General features: G+C 41.8%; 1 protein-coding gene across 2 annotated transcripts in view; it reads right to left on the reverse strand.

Moving 5' to 3' along the window:
• Window positions 1-24,068, reverse strand: part of dmtf1 (cyclin D binding myb-like transcription factor 1) — a 104,847-nt gene that overhangs the window by 70,775 nt on the left and 10,004 nt on the right. The window lies entirely within an intron of this gene.

Raw genomic sequence — 24,068 nt, forward strand, 5'->3', positions numbered from 1 at the left:
CAATAGAGCAGCCCCCCCCCCCGCTACGTTAATCGCACAGATACGAAATGCGGTAGGATCATGTATCACCCCAAGACCTACAAAAAAGTCTCTTGGAGCAAAGCTCTAAACCCCACAGGAAGTCAGCCATTTTGAATTTTCTCTGTAATTTGAGTGCAAATTTTGCCATTTCTGGCCTTCGTATTTTAACAAACTCCTCCTATAAATTTAATCAGATAATCATCATATTTGGTGAGTGTCATCTAAAGGGCTTTGCAATGCTAAATTGCGGAGATCTTGACATTTCAATGGAGGGTGTGTATGTGGCGGCTTGCCAAATTTCTGTTTCTCAATGAAACAGGAAGTTGTTCTAACTCAGGTTTAAAATGTCCAATCTGACCCACGCTTCACAAGTTTGATAATTGTCCTGTCCTGAACACATCAACATGGCAATATTCAGTAAAAGTTATAGCGCCACCTGCTGGAAGCAGGAAATGACATGTTTTACACTGTGATTTACTGCTCATTGAAATGTATTCAGATCATCATCATATTTGGTCAGTCTGAACTTAGGGACTTCACAATGATAAATTGTGAAGATCTTGACATTTCGTTAAAGGGGCGTGTCCGTTGTGGCCTATCAAAGTTTGATTTTTCGCCATGAGAAAGCTGTTGTAACTCAGACATGCAATGTCCGACCTGTCACAGACATCATACATTTGACAAGGGTCCTGGCCTCAACACATCAATGTTACAACAATCAATTACAATCATAGCGCCACCTGCTGCATAAAGAAGTAGTGGCACTTCAAAGTTCCTTTGCATATCCACCTTTGTTTTTGCTCCGTTTATTATTATTAGGGCCCGAGCACACCAGGGTGTGAGGACCCTATTGTTTTTGCTCCGTTTATTATTATTTTTCTTCTTCTTCTTCTTCTTCTTCTCCGAAATGGATCGCATTTTTGAGGGCCTAAACATACCCGAAAACTCATGAAAATTTGCACACGCGTCAGAAGTGGCGAAAATGTACATGTAGTATAGGTGTCAGAAGTGGGCGTGTAAAAATGGCTCGATAGCGCCACCTGTAAAGTTTCAGGAGAACAGCCCCCCCACTACGAAAAACGTACAGATACGAAATTTGGTAGGGTCATCTATGACCCCAAGACCTTCAAAAAAGTCTCTTGGAGCTAAGTTCTAAACCCCACAGGAAGTCAGCCATTTTGAATTTTCTCTGTCATTTTCTGACATTTCCAAGCGTCGTACTTTAACAAACTCCTCATAGAGATTTTATCAGATCGTTATCATATTTGGTCAATCTCATCTAAAGGCCTTTGTGATTTAAAATTGCGGAGCTTTTGACTTTTCGTGGGAGGGTGTGTCCGTGGCGGCCTGACAAAGTTCAGCGTTTTCGCCATGAAACAGGAAGTTGTTATAACTAAGGCATACAATGTCCAATCTGCCCCACACTTCACATGTTTGATAAGAGTCTTGGCCTGAACACATTTCAATGCCAATATTCAGCTTCAGTCCTAGCGCCACCTAGAGGTAGCAGGAAATGCCTTGTTTTACGCTGTGATTCACTGTTCTCAGAGATTTAATCAAATCATTATCATATCAGGTGAGACTGATCTTAAGCCCTTTGCGATGATAAATTGCGAAGATCTTGACTTTTCGTTGAAGGGCGTGTCTGTGGCGGCCTCGCAAAGAGTGATGTTTCGCCATGAGAAAGCTGTTGTAACTCAGGCATGCAATGTCCGACCTGTCACAGACATCATACGTTTGACAAGGGTCCTGGCCTCAACACATCAATGTTACAACAATCAATTACAATCATAGCGCCACCTGCTGCACAAAGGAGGTGTGGCACTTCAAAGTTCCTTTGAATATCCGCCTATATTTACCCACTGAAATTTCAATCCCCCTGGTTCATTGCTTTACTAAGGCCATAGAGTGGCGGTGCACATGCGTGCGAGGGCCCTTCCATCACTGCTTGCAGTTTTAATTATTCTTCTTTTTCTTCTTCTTCTTCTTCTTCTTCTTCTCCGAAATGGATCACATTTTTGAATGCCTAAACATACCCGAAAACTCATGAAAATTTGCACACGCGTCAGAAGTGGCGAAAATTTACATGTAGTATAGACGTCAGAAGTGGGCGTGTAAAAATGGCTCGATAGCGCCACCTGCAAAATTTCAAGAGAACAGCCCCCCCACTACGAAAAACTTACAGATACGAAATTTGGTAGGATCATCTATTACTCCAAGACCTACAAAAAAGTCTCTTGGAGCTAAGCTCTAAACCCCACAGGAAGTCAGCCATTTTGAATTTTCTCTGTCATTTTTTTGACATTTCCAAGCGTCGTACTTTAACGAACTCCTCCTAGAGATTTAATCCGATCATCATCATATTTGGTCAGTATCATCTAAAGGCCTTTGCGATGCTAAATTGCGGAGCTTTTGACTTTTCATTTGAGGGCGTGTCCGTGGCGGCCTGGCAAAGTGTAATGTTTCGCCATGAAACAGGAAGCTGATGTAATTCAGGCATACATTGTCCGATCTGCCCCTGACTTCACACGTTTGATAAGGGTCCAGGCCTGAACACATCAACATGGCATAATTCAGTTACACTCATAGCGCCACCTAGAGGCAGCAGGAAATACCATGTTTGACGCTGTGACTTACTGCTCTTAGGTATTTAACCATATCAACATCATATTTCACCAGTGTAATCTCAAGACCTTGTGTGATGATAAAAAGCAACGACCTTGACTTTTCATTAAAGGGCGTGTCCGTGGCGGCCTGGCAAAGTATCGCTAAATGAATCGCATTTTGACAGGCTAAACAAGCTCAAAAAGTCATAAAACGTTGCACACACGTCAGAAGTGGCAAAAATTTACATGTGGCATAGGCGCCAGAAGTGGGCGTGCAGAAATGGCTCGATAGCGCCACCTGCAAAATTTCAAGAGAACAGCCCCGCCGCTACGAAAATCCTACAGATACGAAATTTGGTAGGGCCATATGTCACCCCAAGACCTACAAAAAAGTCTCTTGGAGCGAAGCTCTAAACCTCACAGGAAGTCAGCCATTTTTAATTTTTGCTGTGATTTCTGTGCAAATTTTGTCATTTCCAGGCTTCGTACTTTAACGAACTCCTCCTAGAGATTTTGTTAGATTGTCATCATATTTGGTCAATCTCATCTAAAGGCCTTTGAGATGTTAAATTGCGGAGCTTTTGACTTTTCGTTGGAAGGTGTGTCCGTGGCGGCCTGACAAATTTCAGCGTTTTCGCCATGAAACAGGAAGTTGTTATAACTAAGGCATACAATGTCCAATCTGCCCCACACTTGACATGTTTGATAAGAGTCTTGGCCTGAACACATTTTAATGCCAATATTCAGCTTCAGTTCTAGCGCCACCTAGAGGTAGCAGGAAATGCCTTGTTTTACGCTGTGATTCACTGTTCTCAGAGATTTAATCAAATCATTATCATATCAGGTGAGACTGATCTTAAGCCCTTTGCGATGATAAATTGCGAAGATCTTGACTTTTCGTTGAAGGGCGTGTCCGTGGCGGCCTCGCAAAGAGTGATGTTTCGCCATTAGAAAGCTGTTGTAACTCAGGCATGCAATGTCCGACCTGTCACAGACATCATACGTTTGACAAGGGTCCTGGCCTCAACACATCAATGTTACAACAATCAATCACAATCATAGCGCCATATGCTGCACAAAGGAGGTGTGGCACTTCAAAGTTCCTTTGAATATCCGCCTATATTTACCCACTGAAATTTCAATCCCCCTGGTTCATTGCTTTACTAAGGCCATAGAGTGGCGGTGCACATGCGTGCGAGGGCCCTTCCATCACTGCTTGCAGTTTTAATTAGGGCCCGAGCACACCAGGGTGTGAGGACCCTATTGTTTTTGCTCCGTTTATTATTATTATTAGGGCCCGAGCACACCGGGGTGCGAGGACCCTATTGTTTTTGCTCGGTTTATTATTATTATTATTATTATTTATTCTTCTTCTTCTCCAAAGTGAATCGCATTTTTGAGGGGCGAAACATGCTCGAAAACTCATGAAATTTTGCACACATGTCAGACGTGGCGAAAATTTACATGTGGTATAGGCGCCAGAAGTGGGCGTGTAGAAATGGCTCGATAGCGCCACCTGCAAAATTTCAAGAGAACAGCCCCCCCGCTACGAAAAACGTACAGATACGAAATTTGGTAGGATCATCTATCACCCCAAGACCTACAAAAAATTCTCTTGGAGCGAAGCTCTAAACCCAACAGGAAGTCCGCCATTTTGAATTTTTGCCTTGATTTTTGTGCAAATTTGGTCATTTCCAGGCTTCATACTTTAACGAACTCCTCCTACAGATTTAATCCGATCATCGTCATATTTGGTCAATCTGATCTAAAGGCCTTTGCAATGTTAAATTGCGGAGATCTTGACTTTTCGTCAGAGGGTGTGTCCGTGGCGGCCTGACAAATTTCTGCATTTTCGCCATGAAACAGGAAGTGGCTCTAACTCAGGCATACAATGTCCAATCTGCCCCACGCTTCATACGTTTGATAAGGGTCTTGGCCTGAACACATTTCAATGCCAATATTCAACTTCACTCATAGCGCCACCTAGAGGTAGGAGGAAATGCCATGTTTTACGCTGTGATTTACTGCTCTTAGAGATTTAATCAAATCATCAGCATATTTGGTCTGACTAATGTTAAGCCCTTTGCCGTGATAAATTGCGAAGATCTTGACTTTTCGTTGAAGGGCGTGTCCGTGGCAGCCTGGCAAATTGTGATATTTCGCCATGAAACAGGAAGCTGTTGTAATTCAGACATACATAGTCCGATCTGCCCCCAACTTCACACGTTTCATAAGGGTCCTGGCCTGAACACATCAACATGGCATAATTCAGTATCAGTCATAGCGCCACCTAGAGGCAGCAGGAAATACCACCTTTTATGCTGTGACTTACTGCTCTTAGAGATTTAACCATATCAACATCATATTTCATCAGTCTAATCTCAAGACCTTGTGTGATGATAAATAGCATCGATCTTGACTTTTCGTTAAAGGGCGTGTCCGTTGCGGCCTCGCAAAGTATCTCTAAATGAATCCCATTTTTGACAGCCTAAACGAGCTCAAAAAGTCATAAAACGTTGCACACGTGTCAAAAGTGGCGAATATTTTCATGTGATATAGGCTTCAGAACTTGGGGTGTTAAAATGGCTCTATAGCGCCACCTACAAAAATTCAAGAGAGCAGCCCCCCCGCTACGTTAATCGCACAGATACGAAATGCGGTAGAATCATGTATCACCCCAAGACCTACAAAAAAGTCTCTTGGAGCAAAGCTCTAAACCCCACAGGTAGTCAGCCATTTTGAATTTTCTCTGTAATTTGAGTGCAAATTTTGCCATTTCTGGCCTTCGTATTTTAACAAACTCCTCCTATAAATTTAATCAGATAATCATCATATTTGGTGAGTGTCATCTAAAGGGATTTGCAATGCTAAATTGCGCAGATCTTGACATTTCAATGGAGGGTGGGTATGTGGCAGCTTGCCAAATTTCTGTGTTTCTCAATGAAACAGGAAGTTGTTCTAAGTCAGGTTTAAAATGTCCAATCTGACCCACGCTTCACAAGTTTGATAATTGTCCTGTCCTGAACACATCAACATGGCAATATTCAGTAAAAGTTATAGCGCCACCTGCTGGAAGCAGGAAATGACATGTTTTACACTGTGATTTACTGCTCATTGAGATGTATTCAGATCATTATCATATTTGGTCAGTCTGAACTTAGGGACTTCACAATGATAAATTGTGAAGATCTTGACATTTCGTTAAAGGGGCGTGTCCGTTGTGGCCTGTCAAAGTTAGATTTTTCGCCATGAGAAAGCTGTTGTAACTCAGACATGCAATGTCCAACCTGTCACAGACATCATACGTTTGACAAGGGTCCTGGCCTCAACACATCAATGTTACAACAATCAATTACAATCATAGCGCCACCTGCTGCATAAAGGAGTAGTGGCACTTCAAAGTTCCTTTGAATATCCACCTATATTTATCCACGGAAATTTCAATCCCCCTGGTTTATTGCTATACTAAGGCCATAGAGTGGCGGTGCACATAAGTGCGAGAGCCCTTCCATCACTGCTTGCAGTTTTAATTATTCTTCTTCTTCTTCTTCTCCGAAATGGATCGCATTTTTGAGGGCCTAAACATACCCGAAAACTCATGAAAATTTGCACACGCGTCAGAAGTGGCGAAAATTTACATGTAGTATAGGCGTCAGAAGTGGGCGTGTAAAAATGGCTCGATAGCGCCACCTGCAAAATTTCAAGAGAACAGCCCCCCCACTACGAAAAACTTACAGATACGAAATTTGGTAGGATCATCTATTACTCCAAGACCTACAAAAAAGTCTCTTGGAGCTAAGCTCTAAACCCCACAGGAAGTCAGCCATTTTGAATTTTCTCTGTCATTTTTTGACATTTCCAAGCGTCGTACTTTAACGAACTCCTCCTAGAGATTTAATCCGATCATCATCATATTTGGTCAGTATTATCTAAAGGCCTTTGCGATGCTAAATTGCGGAGATTTTGACTTTTCATTGGAGGGCGTGTCCGTGGCGGCCTGGCAAAGTGTAATGTTTCGCCATGAAACAGGAAGCTGATGTAATTCAGGCATACATTGTCCAATCTGCCCCTGACTTCACACGTTTGATAAGGGTCCAGGCCTGAACACATCAACATGGCATAATTCAGTAACAGTCATAGCGCCACCTAGAGGCAGCAGGAAATACCATGTTTGACGCTGTGACTTACTGCTCCTAGGTATTTAACCATATCAACATCATATTTCACCAGTGTAATCTCAAGACCTTGTGTGATGATAAAAAGCAACGACCTTGACTTTTCATTAAAGGGCGTGTCCGTGGCGGCCTGGCAAAGTATCGCTAATTGAATCGCATTTTGACAGGCTAAACAACCTCAAAAAGTCATAAAACGTTGCACACACGTCAGAAGTGGCAAAGTTTACATGTGGCATAGGCGCCAGAAGTGGGCATGCAGAAATGGCTCGATAGCGCCACCTGCAAAATTTCAAGAGAACAGCCCCGCCGCTACGAAAATCCTACAGAAACGAAATTTGGTAGGGTCATATATCACCCCAAGACCTACAAAAAAGTCTCTTGGAGTGAAGCTCTAAACCTCACAGGAAGTCAGCCATTTTGAATTTTTGCTGTGATTTCTGTGCAAATTTTGTCATTTCCAGGCTTCGTACTTTAACGAACTCCTCCTAGAGATTTTGTCAGATCGTCATCATATTTGGTCAATCTCATCTAAAGGCCTTTGCGATGTTAAATTGCGGAGCTTTTGACTTTTCGTTGGAAGGTGTGTCCGTGGCGGCCTGACAAATTTCAGCGTTTTCGCCATGAAACAGGAAGTTGTTATAACTAAAGCATACAATGTCCAATCTGCCCCACACTTCACATGTTTGATAAGAGTCTTGGCCTGAACACGTTTCAATGCCAATATTCAGCTTCAGTCCTAGCGCCACCTAGAGGTAGCAGGAAATGCATTGTTTTACGCTGTGATTCACTGTTCTCAGAGATTTAATCAAATCATTATCATATCAGGTGAGACTGATCTTAAGCCCTTTGCGATGATAAATTGCGAAGATCTTGACTTTTCGTTGAAGGGCGTGTCCGTGGCGACCTCGCAAAGAGTGATGTTTCGCCATGAGAAAGCTGTTGTAACTCAGGCATGCAATGTCCGACCTGTCACAGACATCATACGTTTGACAACGGTCCTGGCCTCAACACATCAATGTTACAACAATCAAATACAATCATAGCGCCACCTGCTGCACAAAGGAGGTGTGGCACTTCAAAGTTCCTTTGAATATCCGCTTATATTTACCCACTGAAATTTCAATCCCCCTGGTTCATTGCTTTACTAAGGCCATAGAGTGGCGGTGCACATGCGTGCGAGGGCCCTTCCATCACTGCTTGCAGTTTTAATTATTATTATTATTATTATTATTCTCCGAAATGGATCGCATTTTTGAGGGGCTAAACATACTCGAAAACTCATGAAAATTTGCACACGCGTCCGAAGTGGCGAAAATTTACATGTAGTATAGGCGTCAGAAGTGGGCGTCTAAAAATGGCTCGATAGCGCCACCTGCAAAATTTCAAGAGAACAGCCCCCCCACTACGAAAAACATACAGATACGAAATTTGGTAGGATCATATATCACCCCAAGACCTACAAAAAAGTCTCTTGGAGCGAAGCTCTAAACCTCACAGGAAGTCAGCCATTTTTAATTTTTGCCGTGATTTCTGTGCAAATTTTGTCATTTCCAGTCTTCGTACTTTAACGAACTCCTCCTAGAGATTTTGTCAGATCGTCATCATATTTGGTCAATCTCATCTAAAGGCCTTTGCGATGTTAAATTGCGGAGCTTTTGACTTTTCGTTGGAAGGTGTGTCCGTGGCGGCCTGACAAAGTTCAGCGTTTTCGCCATGAAACAGGAAGTTGTTATAACTAAGGCATACAATGTCCAATCTGCCCCACACTTAACACGTTTGATAAGAGTCTTGGCCTGAACACATTTTAATGCCAATATTCAGCTTCAGTCCTAGCGCCACCTAGAGGTAGCAGGAAATGCCTTGTTTTACGCTGTGATTCACTGTTCTCAGAGATTTAATCAAATCATTATCATATCAGGTGAGACTGATCTTAAGCCCTTTGCGATGATAAATTGCGAAGATCTTGACTTTTCGTTGAAGGGCGTGTCCGTGGCGGCTTCGCAAAAAGTGATGTTTCGCCATTAGAAAGCTGTTGTAACTCAGGCATGCAATGTCCGACCTGTCACAGACATCATACATTTGACAAGGGTCCTGGCCTCAACACATCAATGTTACAACAATCAATCACAATCATAGCGCCATCTGCTGCACAAAGGAGGTGTGGCACTTCAAAGTTCCTTTGAATATCCGCCTATATCTACCCACTGAAATTTCAATCCCCCTGGTTCATTGCTTTACTAAGGCCATAGAGTGGCGGTGCACATGCGTGCGAGGGCCCTTCCATCACTGCTTGCAGTTTTAATTATTTTTTTTTTTTTTTTTTTTTACACTTTTGGACTTTTTGGGGGCCTTAACATACTCGAAAACTCTTGAAATTTGGCACAGACGTCAGAGTCGTCCGTCATCGCAGAAATCCAAAGGCTGGAACACGGGCGTGGCACGGGGGCTCTATAGCGCCCCCTGTAATGCAAAAAAAAACATTGATGCACAGATCGGGCAAAAATTTACGCACATGTACGAGAGTTGGTACGCATATAGATCTCATCGACCCGAACAACTTTCGCCCTCTAACATTTAAGCTCCGCCCAACAGGAAGTCGGCTATTTTGGATTGTTTAAAAAATGCATTCGTTGAACTTTTAAATACTCCTCCTAGTGGATTCATGGGATTGACACCAAACGTGGTGATCATGATGTCGAGACATTGTACTTGCTAAATTGCGAAGGGATTTTTGATATCTCGAACGGTTCTGCCATGGCGAGGCGACGAATTTATGGTGAATTTAGAGAAACAGGAAGTGTCTAATTTCTAAGGCAAAAAATATCTTATTGTGATGCCATGCAGGGTGTTTGTTCGTCTGAAGATTCCGAACGCATCGATGTGCCTATTGTGACTCCCGGGTATAGCGCCACCACCAGGCGCCAGGAAGTGTGTCAGTCATGAACTTTTAAATACTTCTCCTAGGGAATTCATACGATTGACACCAAACGTGGTGAACATGATGCTGGGACATTGGACTTGCTAAATTGCGAAGGGATTTTTGATATCTCAAACGGTGTTGCCATGGCGAGGCGACAAATTTATGGCGAATTCAATGAAACAGGAAGTGTCTAATATCTAAAGCAAAAAATGTCTTATTGGGATGAAACGCAGTGTGTATGTTCGGCCAAGGATTCCGATCGCATCGATGTGCCTATTTTGAGTCTCGGGTATAGCGCCACCAACAGGCACCAGGAAGTGTGGCAGTCACAAAAGGTGGATTTCTTGACAGTTGCATGTGGTGAACTTTTAAATACTCCTCCTAGGATTTTCATGCGATTGACACCAAAAGTGGTCAACATGATGCTGAGACATTGTAGATGATAAATTGCGAAGGGATTTTTGATATCTCGAACGCTGTTCCCATGGCAACACGTCAAACTTTACTTTCATTTTCAGGCATATTTAAGCTCTTGGCGTGCACTTTGGGTGCCTTAACATGCTTGAAAACAACAGAAATTTGGCACAGATGTAAAAGTCACGTGCCACTAGGCTCATGCAAAGGCTGGAATATGGGCGTGGCAAGGGAGCTCTGTAGCGCCCCCTGTAATGCAAAAACAAACATTGGGGCACAGATCGAGCAAACATGTACGCACATGTACGAGAGTTGGTATGCATATAGATCTCATCGACCCAAACAACTTTCGCACTCAAACATTTTAGCTCCGCCCAACAGGAAGTCGGCTATTTTGGATTGTTTCAAAAATGCATGGGGTGAACTTTTAAATACTCCTCCTAGAGGATTCATGCGAATGACACCTAACGTGGTGAAAATGATGCCGAGACCTTGTAGATGATAATTTGCGAAGGGATTTTTGATATCTCGAACGGTTCTGCCATGGCGAGGCGACAAATTTATGGCGAATTCAGAGAAACAGGAAGTTTCTAATATCTAAGGCACAAAATGTCTTAATGTGATGACACGCGGGTGTTTGTTCATCTGAAGATTCCGATCGCAGCGATGTGCCTATTGTGACTCCCGGGAATAGCGCCACCACCAGGCGCCAAGAAGTGTGTACGTCACAAAGGTGAATTTTTTTGTCAGTTCCATGTGATGTTCTTTTAAATACTCCTTCTAGGATTTTCATGCGATTGAGAAGAGAAGTGGTCAACATGATGCGGAGACATTGTAGATGGTAAATTGCGAAGGGATTATTGATATCTCGAACGCTGTTCCCATGGCAATGCTGCAAACTTCACTTTTATTTCAGGCATATTTAAGGCTCTTGACTTGTTTAGATTAACATTAAAGTTGACACACACATCAGAGTTTTCGGCTGTTAAGTGTGCACAAAAAGGTCAGACATAGGCGTGTCTTATAAGTGGCTCACTAGCGCCCCCTTTTGTCTAAAGTCTGGGGTTTCTTTTAGCTACAGTCCCCAAATGGCTCTGTTACAACATTAAATAGCCCACTGATATTTACCCACTTGATGCCCTTGCCCACCGTGCATCGTTTTCTCGGACGCACCGTCTAGCGGTAAAAAAAACGTGCGAGGGCCCGCCATTGCTGCTTGCAGCTATATTTTTTATTTATTAGGGCTCGAGCACCGAGGAGCAGGCCAGAATGGCCTGCACCGAAAGGTGCGAAGCCCTATTGTTTTTGCTCGGATTTTTTTTTTTTTTTTTTTTTCGTTTCGGGGCATTTTGGGGGCCTTAACATACTCAAAAACTCTTGCAAATTGGCAGAGATGTCAGAGTCGTCGGCCATTAGGACCCGGCAAAGGCTGGAACTCGGGCGTGGCAAGGGAGCTCTGTAGCGCCCCCTGTAATGCAAAAACAAACATTGTTGCACAGATCGGGCAAACATGTACGCACATGTACGAGAGTTGGTACGCATATAGTTCTCATCAACCCGAACAACTTTCGCCCACTAACATTTAAGCTCCGCCCAACAGGAAGTCGGCTATTTTGGATTGTTTAAAAAATGCATGCGTTGAACTTTTATATACTCCTCCCAGGGGATTCATGCGATTGACACCAAAAGTGGTGAACATGATGTCGAGACATTGGACTTGCTAAATTGCGAAGGGATTTTTGATATCTCGAACGGTTCTGCCATGGCGAGGCGACAAATTTGTGGCGAAATCAGAGAAACAGGAAGTGTCTAATATCTAGGGCAAAAAATGTCTTATTGTGATGACACGCGGGGTGTTTGTTCGTCTGAAGATTCTGATCGCATCGATGTGCCTATTGTGACTCCCAGGTATAGCGCCACCACCAGGCGCCAGGAAGTGTGTCAGTCACAAAGCTGGATTTTTTTGACAGTTCCATGCAATGTTCTTTTAAATACTCCTTCTAGGATTTTCATGAGATTGACACCAGAAGTGGTCAACATGATGCCGAGACATTGTAGATGATAAATTGCGAAGGGATTTTTGATATCTCAAACGCTGTTCCCATGGCAACGCGTCAAACTTTACTTTCATTTTAAAGGCATATTTAAGCCTTTCTGTTGCATGCAGGAAACTTTTAAATACTCCTTCTAGGATTTTCATGAGATTGACACCAGAAGTGGTCAACATGATGCCAAGACATTGTAGATGATAAATTGCGAAGGGATTTTTGATATCTCGAACGCTGTTCCCATGGCAACGCGTCAAACTTTACTTTCATTTTAAAGGCATATTTAAGCCTTTCAGTTGACGCCAATGTTCTTTTAAATACTCCTTCTAGAATATTCATGAGATTGACACCAGAAGTGGTCAACATGATGCCGAGACATTGTAGATGATAAATTGCGAAGGGATTTTTGATATCTCAAACGCTGTTCCCATGGCAACGCGTCAAACTTTACTTTCATTTTAAAGGCTTATTTAAGCCTTTAAGTTGACGCCGATGTTCTTTTAAATACTCCTTCTAGAATATTCATGAGATTGACACCAGAAGTGGTCAACATGATGCCGAGACATTGTAGATGATAAATTGCAAAGGGATTTTTGATATCTCGAACGCTGTTCCCATGGCAACGCCCCAAACTTTACATTTATTTCAGGCATATTTAGGACTCTTGGCGTGCTTAGATTAACCTAAAAGTCGGCACAAACATCAGAGTTGTCGGCTGTTCAGAGTGGACAAATAGGTCAGACAAAGGCGTGTCTCTTTAGTGGCTCACTAGCGCCCCCGTTTGTCTAAAATATGGGGTTTCTTTAACCTACTGTACCTTAATGGGTCAGTAGTAACATGAAATAGTACACTGATATATACCCACTTGATGCACATGCCCACCGTGCATCGTTTTCTCGGAGGCACCGGGTAGCGGTAAATAAACGTGCGAGGGCCCGCCATCGCTGCTTGCAGCTATATTTTATTTTTATTTTTTTTAACACTTTTGGCCATTTTGGGTGCCTAAACATACTCGAAAACTCTTGCAATTTGGCACACACGTAAAAGTCGTCCGTCATTGCGACCGGGCAAAGGCTGGAACACGGGCGTGGCACGGGGGCTCTGTAGCGCCCCCTGTAATGCAAAAACAAACATTGTTGCGCAGTTCGGGCAAACATGTACGCACATGTACGAGAGTTGGTACGCATATAGATCTCATCGACCCGAACAACTTTCGCCCTCTAACATTTAAGCTCCGCCCAACAGGAAGTCGGCTATTTTGGATTGTTTAAAAAATGCATGCGTTGAACTTTTAAATACTCCTCCTAGAGGATGCATGCGATTGACACCAAACGTGGTGAACATGATGTCGAGACATTGGACTTGCTAAATTGCGAAGGGATTTTTGATATCTTGAACGGTGTTGCCATGGCGAGGCGACAAATTTATGGCGACATCAGAGAAACAGGAAGTGTCTAATATCAAAGGCAAAAAATGTCTTATTGTGATGACACGCGGTGTGTTTGTTCGTCTGAAGATTCCGATCGCATCGATGTGCCTATTGTGACTCCCGGGTATAGCGCCACCACCAGGCGCCAGGAAGTGTGTCAGTCACAAAGGTGGATTTTTTTTGACAGTTCCATGCGATGTTCTTTTAAATACTCCTCCTACAATGTTTATGCGATTGACACCAAAAGTGGTCAACATGATGCCAAGACATTGTAGATGATAAATTGCGAAGGGATTTTTGATATCTCGAACGCTGTTCCCATGGCAACCTGTCAAACTTTACTTTCATTTTTAAGGAATATTTAAACCTTACAGCTGCATGCGGTAAACTTTTAAATACTCCTCCTGGAGAAATAATGTGATTGACTCCAGAAGTGGTCAACATAATGCTGAGACATTGTAGATGATAAATTGCGAAGGGATTTTTGATATCTCGAACGCTGTTCCCATGGCAACGCGTCAGATTTTACTTTCATTTTAAAGGCATATTTAAGCCTTTCAGTTGACGCCAATGTTCTTTTAAATACTCCTTCTAGAATATTCATGCGATTAACACCAGAAGTGGTCAACATGATGCCGAGACATTGTAGATGATAAATTGCGAAGGGATTTTTGATATCTCAAACGCTGTTCCCATGGCAATGCGTCAAACTTTACTTTCATTTTAAAGGCTTATTTAAGCCTTTAAGTTGATGCCGATGTTCTTTAAAATACTCCTTCTAGAATATTTATGCGATTAACACCAAAAGTGGTCAACATGATGCTGAGGCATAGTAGATGATAAATTGTGAAGGGATTTTTGATATCTCAAACGCTGTTCCCATGGCAACGTGTCAAACTTTACGTTCATTTTAAAGGCATATTTAAGCCTTACAGTTGCATGCAGTGAACTTTTATATACTCCTTCTAGAATAATCATGCAATTGACACCAAAAGTGTTCAACATGAAGCCGAGATATTGTAGATGATAAATTGCGAAGGGATTTTTGATATCTCAAACGCTGTTCCCATGGCAACGCGTCAAATTTACTTTCATTTTAAAGGCATATTTAAGCCTTTCAGTTGACGCCGATATTCCTTTAAATACTCCTTCTAGAATATTCATGCGATTGACTCCAGAAGTGGTGTACATGATGCCGAGACATTGTAGATGAAAAATTGCGAAGGGATTTTTTATATCTCAAACGCTGTTCCCATGGCAACGCATCAAACTTTGCTTTCATTTTCCAGCATATTTAAGGCTGACAGTTACATGCTGTGAACCTTTAAATACTCCTCGTATGGGATTCATGCGATTGACACCAGAAGTGGTCAACATGATGCTCAGACATTGTAGATGATAAATTGTGAAGGAATTTTTGACATCTCGAACGCTGTTCCCATGGCAACGCGTCAAATGTTACTTTAATTTCAGGCATGTTTAAGGCTCTTGGCGTGCTTAGTTGAACTTTAAATTTGGCACACACATCAGAGTTTTCGGCTGTTAAGTGTTGACAAAAACGTCAGATAAAGGCGTGTCTATTTAGTGGCTGACTAGCGCCCCCGTTTGTCTAAAATATGGTGTTTCTTTTACCTACTGTACCTAAATGGGTCAGTAGCAACATGAAATAGTCCACTCATATTTACCCACTTGATGCCCTTGCCCACCGTGCATCGTTTTCTCGGAGGCACCGTGTAGCGGTAAAAAAACGTGCGAGGGCCCGCCATTGCTGCTTGCAGCTATATTTAGGGCTCGAGCACCGAGGAGCAGGCCAGAATGGCCTGCACCGAAAGGTGCGAAGCCCTATTGTTTTTGCTCGGATTATTATTTTTATTATTATTATTTTTTTTTTTTTTTTTTTTTTTTTTTTTTTTAACACTTTTGGACTTTTTGGGGGCCTTAACATACTCGAAAACTCTTGAAAATTGGCACAGACGTCAGAGTCGTCCGTCATCGCAGAAATCCAAAGGCTGGAACACGGGCGTGGCACAGGGGCTCTGTAGCGCCCCCTGTAATGCAAAAAAAAACATTGATGCACAGATCGGGCAAAAATTCACGCACATGTACGGGACTTGGTACGCTTATAGATCTCATCGACCCGAACAACTTTCGCCCTCTAACATTTAAGCTCCGCCCAACAGGAAGTCGGCTATTTTGGATTGTTTAAAAAATGCATGCGTTGAACTTTTATATACTCCTCCCAGGGGATTCATGCGATTGACACCAAACGTGGTGAACATGATGTCGAGACATTGGACTTGCTAAATTGCGAAGGGATTTTTGATATCTCGAACGGTTCTGCCATGGCGAGGCGACAAAGTTGTGGCGAATTCAGAGAAACAGGAAGTGTCTAATATCTAGGGCAAAAAATATCTTATTGTGATGCCATGCGGGGTGTTTGTTCGTCTGAAGATTCCGATCACATCGATGTGCCTATTGTGACTCCCGGGTATAGCACCACCACCAGGCGCCAGGAAGTGCGTCAGTCACAAAGCTGGATTTTTTTTTACAGTTCTATGCTATGTTCTTTTAAATACTCCTTCTAGAAAAATCATGCAATTGACACCAAAAGTGGTCAACATGAAGCCGAGAGATTGTAGATGATAAATTGCGAAGGGATTTTTGATATCTCAAACGCTGTTCCCATGGCAACGCGTCAAATTTTACTTTCATTTTAAAGGCATATTTAAGCCTTTCAGTTGACGCCGATGTTCCTTTAAATACTCCTTCTAGAAAAATCATGCAATTGACACCAAAAGTGGTCAACATGATGCCGAGAGATTGTAGATGATAAATTGCGAAGGGATTTTTGATATCTCAAACGCTGTTTCCATGGCAACGCGTCAAACTTTACTTTCATTTTAAAGGCATATTTAAGCCTTTCAGTTGACGCTGATGTTCCTTTAAATACTCCTTCTAGGATATTCATGCGATTAACACCAAAAGTGGTCAACATGATGGCGAGACATTGTAGATGATAAATTGCGAAGGGATTTTTGATATCTCAAACGCTGTTTCCATGGCAACGCGTCAAACTTTACATTCATTTTAAAGGCATTTTTAAGCCTTTCAGTTGACGCCGATGTTCCTTTAAATACTCCTTCTAGGATATTCATGCGATTGACACCAGAAGTGGTCAACATGATGGCGAGACATTGTAGATGATAAATTGCGAAGGGATTTTTGATATCTCGAACGCTGTTCCCATGGCAACGTGTCAAACTTTACTTTCATTTTTAAGGCATATTTAAACCTTACAGCTGCATGCGGTAAACTTTTAAATACTCCTCCTGAGGAAATAATGTGATTGACTCCAGAAGTGGTCAACATAATGCTGAGACATTGTAGATGATAAATTGCGAGAGAATTTTTGATATCTTGAACGCTGTTCCCATGGCAACGTGTCAAACTTTACTTTAATTTTAAAGGCATATTTAAGCCTTTCAGTAGACGCCGATGTTCTTTTAAATACTCCTTCTAGGATATTCATGCGATTGACTCCAGAAGTGGTCAACATGATGCTGAGGCATAGTAGATGATAAATTGCGAAGGAATTTTTGACATCTTGAACGCTGTTCCCATGGCAACGCGTCAAACTTTACTTTAATTTTAGGCATGTTTAAGGCTCTTGGCGTGCTTAGTTGAACTTTAAATGTGGCACACACATTAGAGTTGTTGGCTGTTAAGTGTGCACAAAAAGGTCAGACATAGGCGTGTCTCTTAAGTGGCTCACTAGTGCCCCCGTTTGTCTAAAATGTGGAGTTTCTTTTACCTACAGTCCCCTAATGGCTCAGTAACAACATTAAATAGCCCACTGATATTTACCCACTTTATGCCCTTGCCCACCGTGCATCGTTTTCTCGGACGCACCGTGTAGCGGTAAAAAAAACGTGCGAGGGCCCGCCATTGCTGCTTGCAGCTATATTTTAATTTAATTTTTTATTTTTTTTAACACTTTTGGACTTTTTGGGGGCCTTAACATACTCAAAAACTCTTGAAATTTGGCACAGACGTCAGAGTCGCTCGTCATCGCAGAAATCCAAAGGCTGGAACACGGGCGTGGCACGGGGGCTCTATAGCGCCCCCTGTAATGCAAGAAAAAACATTGATGCACAGATCGGGCAAAAATGTACGCACATGTATGAGAGTTGGTACACATATAGATCTCATCGACCCGAACAACTTTCGCCCTCTAACATTTAAGCTCCGCCCAACAGGAAGTCCGCTATTTTGGATTGTTTAAAAAATGCATTTGTTGAACTTTTAAATACTCCTCCTAGTGGATTCATGGGATTGACACCAAACGTGGTGATCATGATGCCGAGACATTGTACTTGTTAAATTGCGAAGGGATTTTTGATATCTCGAACGGTTCTGCCATGGCGAGGCGACGAATTTATGGCGAATTCAGAGAAACAGGAAGTGTTTAATATCTAAGGTAAAAAATATCTTATTGTGGTGCCATGCAGAGGGTTTGTTCGTCTGAAGATTCCGATCGCATCGTTGTGCCTATTGTGACTCCCGGATATAGCGCCACCACCAGGCGCCAGGAAGTGTGTCAGTCATGAACTTTTAAATACTTCTCCTAGGGAATTCATACGATTGACACCAAATGTGGTGAACATGATGCTGAGACATTGGACTTGCTAAATTGCGAAGGGATTTTTGATATCTCAAACGGTGTTGCCATGACGAGGCGACAAATTTATGGCGAATTCAATGAAACAGGAAGTGTCTAATATCTAAAGCAAGAAATGTCTTATTGGGATGAAACGCAGTGTGTATGTTCGGCCAAGGATTCCGATCGCATCGATGTGCCTATTTTGAGTCTCGGGTATAGCGCCACCAACAGGCACCAGGAAGTGTGGCAGTCACAAAAGGTGGATTTCTTGACAGTTGCATATGGTGAACTTTTAAATACTCCTCCTAGGATTTTCATGCGATTGACACCAAAAGCGGTCAACACGATGCTGAGACATTGTAGATGATAAATTGCGAAGGGATTTTTGATATCTCGAACGCTGTTCCCATGGCAACACGTCAAACTTTACTTTCATTCTCAGGCATATTTAAGGTCTTGACGTGCACTTTGGGTGCCTTAACATGCTCGAACACGACAGAAATTTGGCACAGATGTCAAAGTCACGTGCCACTAGGCTCATGCAAAGGCTGGAATATGGGCGTGGCAAGGGAGCTCTGTAGCGCCCCCTGTAATGCAAAAACAAACATTGGGGCACAGATCGAGCAAACATGTACGCACATGTACGAGAGTTGGTACGCATATAGATCTCATCGACCCAAACAACTTTCGCAGTCAAAATTTTTAGCTCCGCCCAACAGGAAGTCGGCTATTTTGTATTGTTTCAAAAATGCATGTGGTGAACTTTTAAATACTCCTCCTAGAGGATTCATGGGATTGACACCAAACGTGGTGAACGTGATGTCGAGACATTGTACTTGCTAAATTGCGAAGGGATTTTTGATATCTCGAACGGTGCTGCCGTGGCGAGTCGACAAAGTTGTGGCGAATTCAGAGAAACAGGAAGTGTCTAATATCTAAGGCAAAAAAGTTCTTATTGCGATGCCAATTGGGGTGTTTGTTCGCCTGAAGATTCCGATCACAACGATGTGCCTATTGTGAGTCTCGGGTATAGCGCCACCACCAGGCGCCAGGAAGTCTGTCAGTCACAAAGGTGGATTTTTTTGACAGTTCCATCCGATGTTCTTTTAAATACTCCTTCTAGGATATTCATGCGATTGACACCAAAAGTGGTCAACATGATGCTGAGACATTGCAGATGATAAATTGCGAAGGGATTTTTGATATCTCAAACGCTGTTCCCATGGCAACGCGTCAAACTTTACTTTTATTTTAAAGGCATATTTAAGCCTTTCAGTTGACGCCGATGTTCTTTTAAATACTCCTTCTAGGATATTCATGCGATTGACTCCAGAAGTGGTCAACATGATGCCAAAACATTGTAGATGAAAAATTGCGAAGGGATTTTTGATATCTCAAACGCTGTTCCCATGGCAACGCCCCAAACCTTACTTTTATTTCAGGCATATTTAAGGCTCTTGGCGTGCTTAGATTAACCTAAAAGTTGGCACACACATCAGAGTTGTCGGCTTTTAAGTGTGCACTAAAAGGTCAGATATAGGTGTGTCTCTTAAGTCGCTCACTAGCGCTCCCGTTTTTCTAAAATGTGGGGTTTCTTTTACCTACAGTCCCCAAATGGGTCAATATCAACATTAAATAGCCCACTGATATTTACCCACTTGATGCCCTTGCCCACCGTGCATCGTTTTCTCGGACGCACCGTGTAGCGGTAAAAAAACGTGCGAGGGCCCGCCATTGCTGCTTGCAGCTGTATTTCAATGTTGGTTTTATACAAAGTAAGTTACTTATAAATGTGTTTGTAAATTAAATAACTATACGACTATAGGGAGACATGAACAGGAAATTTTTGGAAATTGTTAGCTGTTTTAGTTAAATCATATTCGTAAATCATAAATCAAAAACGTATGAATTCAGGCAGACTAAAAAGTCGGGAAGGTCATCCTAATGTTTCACACGGATTTTGTTGTTGATGAAAAGCATGCGGGCAGAGGCGCGGGAAGATATTTTCGGTAGGGGGTGCTGGGGTGCGGATGTGCCCGGGGGGGGGTGTTATAGTTATAGAATTCTAAAGTTGTTCACAAGCTTTTTATTCTGCGAAGACCACTCTTTTAAAAACTCACTCGCAACTCCCATCCATAATGTACAGCTGAGCTGACGGTGCATACATACAAACTATATAGCCTATTGCAACATAGTAGAGTTTAGATCCTCTGCCAGGGTCGTTATTTTCTTTTACTATCCTCTGGCCGGGCCGGACCGTTGATTAAGCATAATTTTTAAACATTACTTTATTAGCCTCATTGGGTGGGGAGAAAACTATGCCATATTATCAGAAATATTATATATAGACTATATTTAGGCCAAAGTAACAAATGTGTCCAAAAAGTTACACAAACTACAAAATGTTTACAAAATGCAACGCGACTCATGTGCGGAATCTCCTCTGGCACGCATCACGCACGGGTCTGCTGTTCTGTATGGTGTAGCTTAAGTGCAACATGGAGTTTGAAGATGTAAAGCAAAAAAGAAAAACAGGAGAATTAACTTTAAGCAAGTTTGGAGGAAAGTCGGAGGTATGGAAACAGTTATACATTCTCACTCGTGCCAGTAGCCTACGCCTTATTTGTTTTCCTTTGCTTTAGGTTTTTATAATTATAAATTTTAACATGGAAACTTTATTGACATCACTCGAGTAAAGGCGATTATTGGACCTTTCAATTCATGGGTTTCATTTAATTCTATTTTTAAACGTAAATGTAATATTTTTGTCTTAAGTTTTGTTTCAGTTTGCAATGCCTCCTGCACGGCGGTGTAAAAATAAGATATTTTTAGACTTTAAAATTCAAACATCATATCCTAAATTGTTGGAATATATTTCATATGTAATTTGGATTTATAGATGTTTAACATTAAAATCGATACATGGAAATAATTTATATTAATTTTTTAAATACCCAGCACTCTTAAATGCGCATGTTCCTTATTGTACATCAAATCATTACAATTTAGTTCCTTTCATGTCGTTTTAATAATTTACTTCAATCTTTTTTACTTTAAATGTTTACTTTAAATGTTCTTTTACATTTACATGTGCGTTAAACACCGCAAAACAATTTGGCTATATTTTTAAATAGTTTTTGAAAAGATTACCTTTTTCTGATATGTGAGTCATTTGGACAAATAACGCTAGTCCTTGGGACTTTTGGGCTGTGTTATTGAAAAAAAATCCAAAATTCTCTTCTGAGACATTGCGAAGCTGATAGATAGGCTACAGATAGCCTAGTAATTTGTTCTATGTGTCTGTGAGTGTGCGTGCTTGTATGTTATGCTTATACGTATACGCAGCTTATGGGCTGAATCGCATTCACATTGTCAAAACAAATCTGATTGGCTAATACACACTGAAATAAATTAAATCATTTTAAAATTACTAAATTAATCATTCTCTCTTCATCACACAGCCCAAACATGATGACATACAAAATGTATTGGAACAGTAACAAACAACAATCAGAGACATTTATAAGCTATCATTTTATGGTCATTGCAGTTTTAAATCTTTGCCACCAGGGGGTGCTGCAGCACCTGCAGCACCCCCACTTCCCGCGCCCATGCATGCGGGTGAAAGTCAAGTTCAGGTAACGTTGGCTGAAACGTGCATCCTGGTGCGGACGTTGCAGATAAACAAAGATAAAGCCTTTAAAGCTAAAAAAATAAAGCTTAAAATGTGAACATCACGGTTTTTGGGTTTGCTAGTTATTCTCTGCTGTTTGCTTCTAAAATACGGGAGTGCGGTTACCGCGACAACCCTATAAATCATGTGGTGAAAGACAGCTGTAGCCATCTGTGATTGACAGCTATCCACCCAGCGCGCGTCTCCCTGAACGGGATCCGATCACACATCCAGATACAGAAGCCACATTTATGTGACAAATGTAAACGCGCCGTGTCCTGATATACGGATGATCGGATCTTTGTGAACGGATCACCAAGATCGCATGTTAATGCAAAATGTAAACGCAGCCTATGTGAATGCTTTGTTAAAGAAGAATGTCTTAAGTTTAGATTTAAATTGCTCGACTGTGTCTGATACTCGAACATTATTTGGTAAATCATTCCAGAGCTTAGGGGCCAAGTAGGAAAAGGATCTACCACCTTTAGACACTTTTGATATTCTAGGGATAATTAAGTAACCAGAATTTTGTGATCGCAGTTTATACCCCTTTGCAATTTTGCAATATTTTGCAAAAACGCCTAAAAAAACATACCCAAAGTAAATTGCGTACTGTTCTTGAAGTATTTGGAGTATATGCATGATTTTGATGTCTTTTGAAAGATAAGACTCTGAAGTTTGTTCCTGTAATGTATTGATGACAAGAGACCGCATGTGGTTGAACTGAACAACGTTTACTCGTGTCTGGATCTATATACAAGATGGTAACTCAATAGCACCTCATAGCGTACACTCATAACATTACAACATGTACACATACATGACATCTCCCTTTTTTTTTTTTTTTTTATTAACACCACTAGAGAGAAAGAGAAAAAAATAAAAAAAACATTTGTGTAACACAACTTGTACTTTAACTTAAACTTTGTTACACTTTCTTACTCTACATTTAATGTATCACTTCCGGTATCTACTAGGCACTCGGATAGGTCTACCAAACCTTGACCGTCTCTCATTACCCACTGAGTGAGACTGACTATTTCTCACGGGTGAACTCTTGCCATTCACAGATGAAGAACAACTTGCACTTGTATTATTGTCCACAATGTTTTCCTGCTCAGAATTCTGCTCCAAAGCTGGAGAATCAACAGGTAAATCTTCCACAGCTTCTGCTGGAGTTGAAGAAAACTCTGTCTCCTTAGTTTTCAGTAAATGTCTTCTATTCCGCCTGAAGACGTGACTGTCTGGCGTTTGAACAATGTAAGATCTTGGCTGTTCAAGTTTGTCAAGAACTACTGCAGGTTGCCATTTGTTATCCTGCTTAATTCTCACACATTCACCTTTTTTCAGATCTGGCAGCTTCCTTGTCCCACGATCAAAGTACTGCTGTTGTCTGACTTGTCTTTTCCTCAGTCGATCACGCACCCGTCTGAAAACTTTGGGCATCAACAGTTTATTTGACACTGGTATCTTTGATTTCAATCTTCTTCCCATTAATAACTGTGCAGGAGAAAGACCTATTCCATTCAACGGTGTGTTTCTATACTCCAAAAGAGCAATGTACGGATCTCTGTTACTCTCTTGTGCTTTTTTTAGCAGATTTTTTATTGTTTGTACTGCTCTCTCTGCTTGACCGTTTGACTGTGGAAATCCTGGACTTGAAGTAGTATGAATGAACTCCCAGCTGGCTGCAAATGCTCGCATTTCAGCACTCACAAACTGTCTTCCATTATCAGAAAAGAGTTCATCTGGCACTCCATGTCTGGCGAACATTGATTTGAGAACAGCAATAACTTGCTTACTTGTCATATCATTTAACTTCGCGATTTCAGGGTACTTGGAAAAGTAGTCCACACAGAGAAGGTAATCAGCATCTCGAAAATGAAATAAATCCATTCCGACCTTTGACCATGCTCTTTCTGGGACAGGATGTGACACAAGCGGTTCTCTAGGATTGTTGTTTCTGTGCTTATTACAGATGTCACACTTACTTACAACATCCTCAATTTGCTTTGCCATCCCTGGCCAAAACAAGACATCTCTGGCTCTTTCCTTACACTTAACGATACCCATGTGTGCTTCATGAATTCTTTCAAGCATGTCATCTCGCATTGCTTTTGGA

The sequence above is a fragment of the Paramisgurnus dabryanus genome, chromosome 1 (genome assembly GCF_030506205.2).
Source record: "Paramisgurnus dabryanus chromosome 1, PD_genome_1.1, whole genome shotgun sequence".
Taxonomy (NCBI): Eukaryota; Metazoa; Chordata; class Actinopteri; order Cypriniformes; family Cobitidae; genus Paramisgurnus; species Paramisgurnus dabryanus.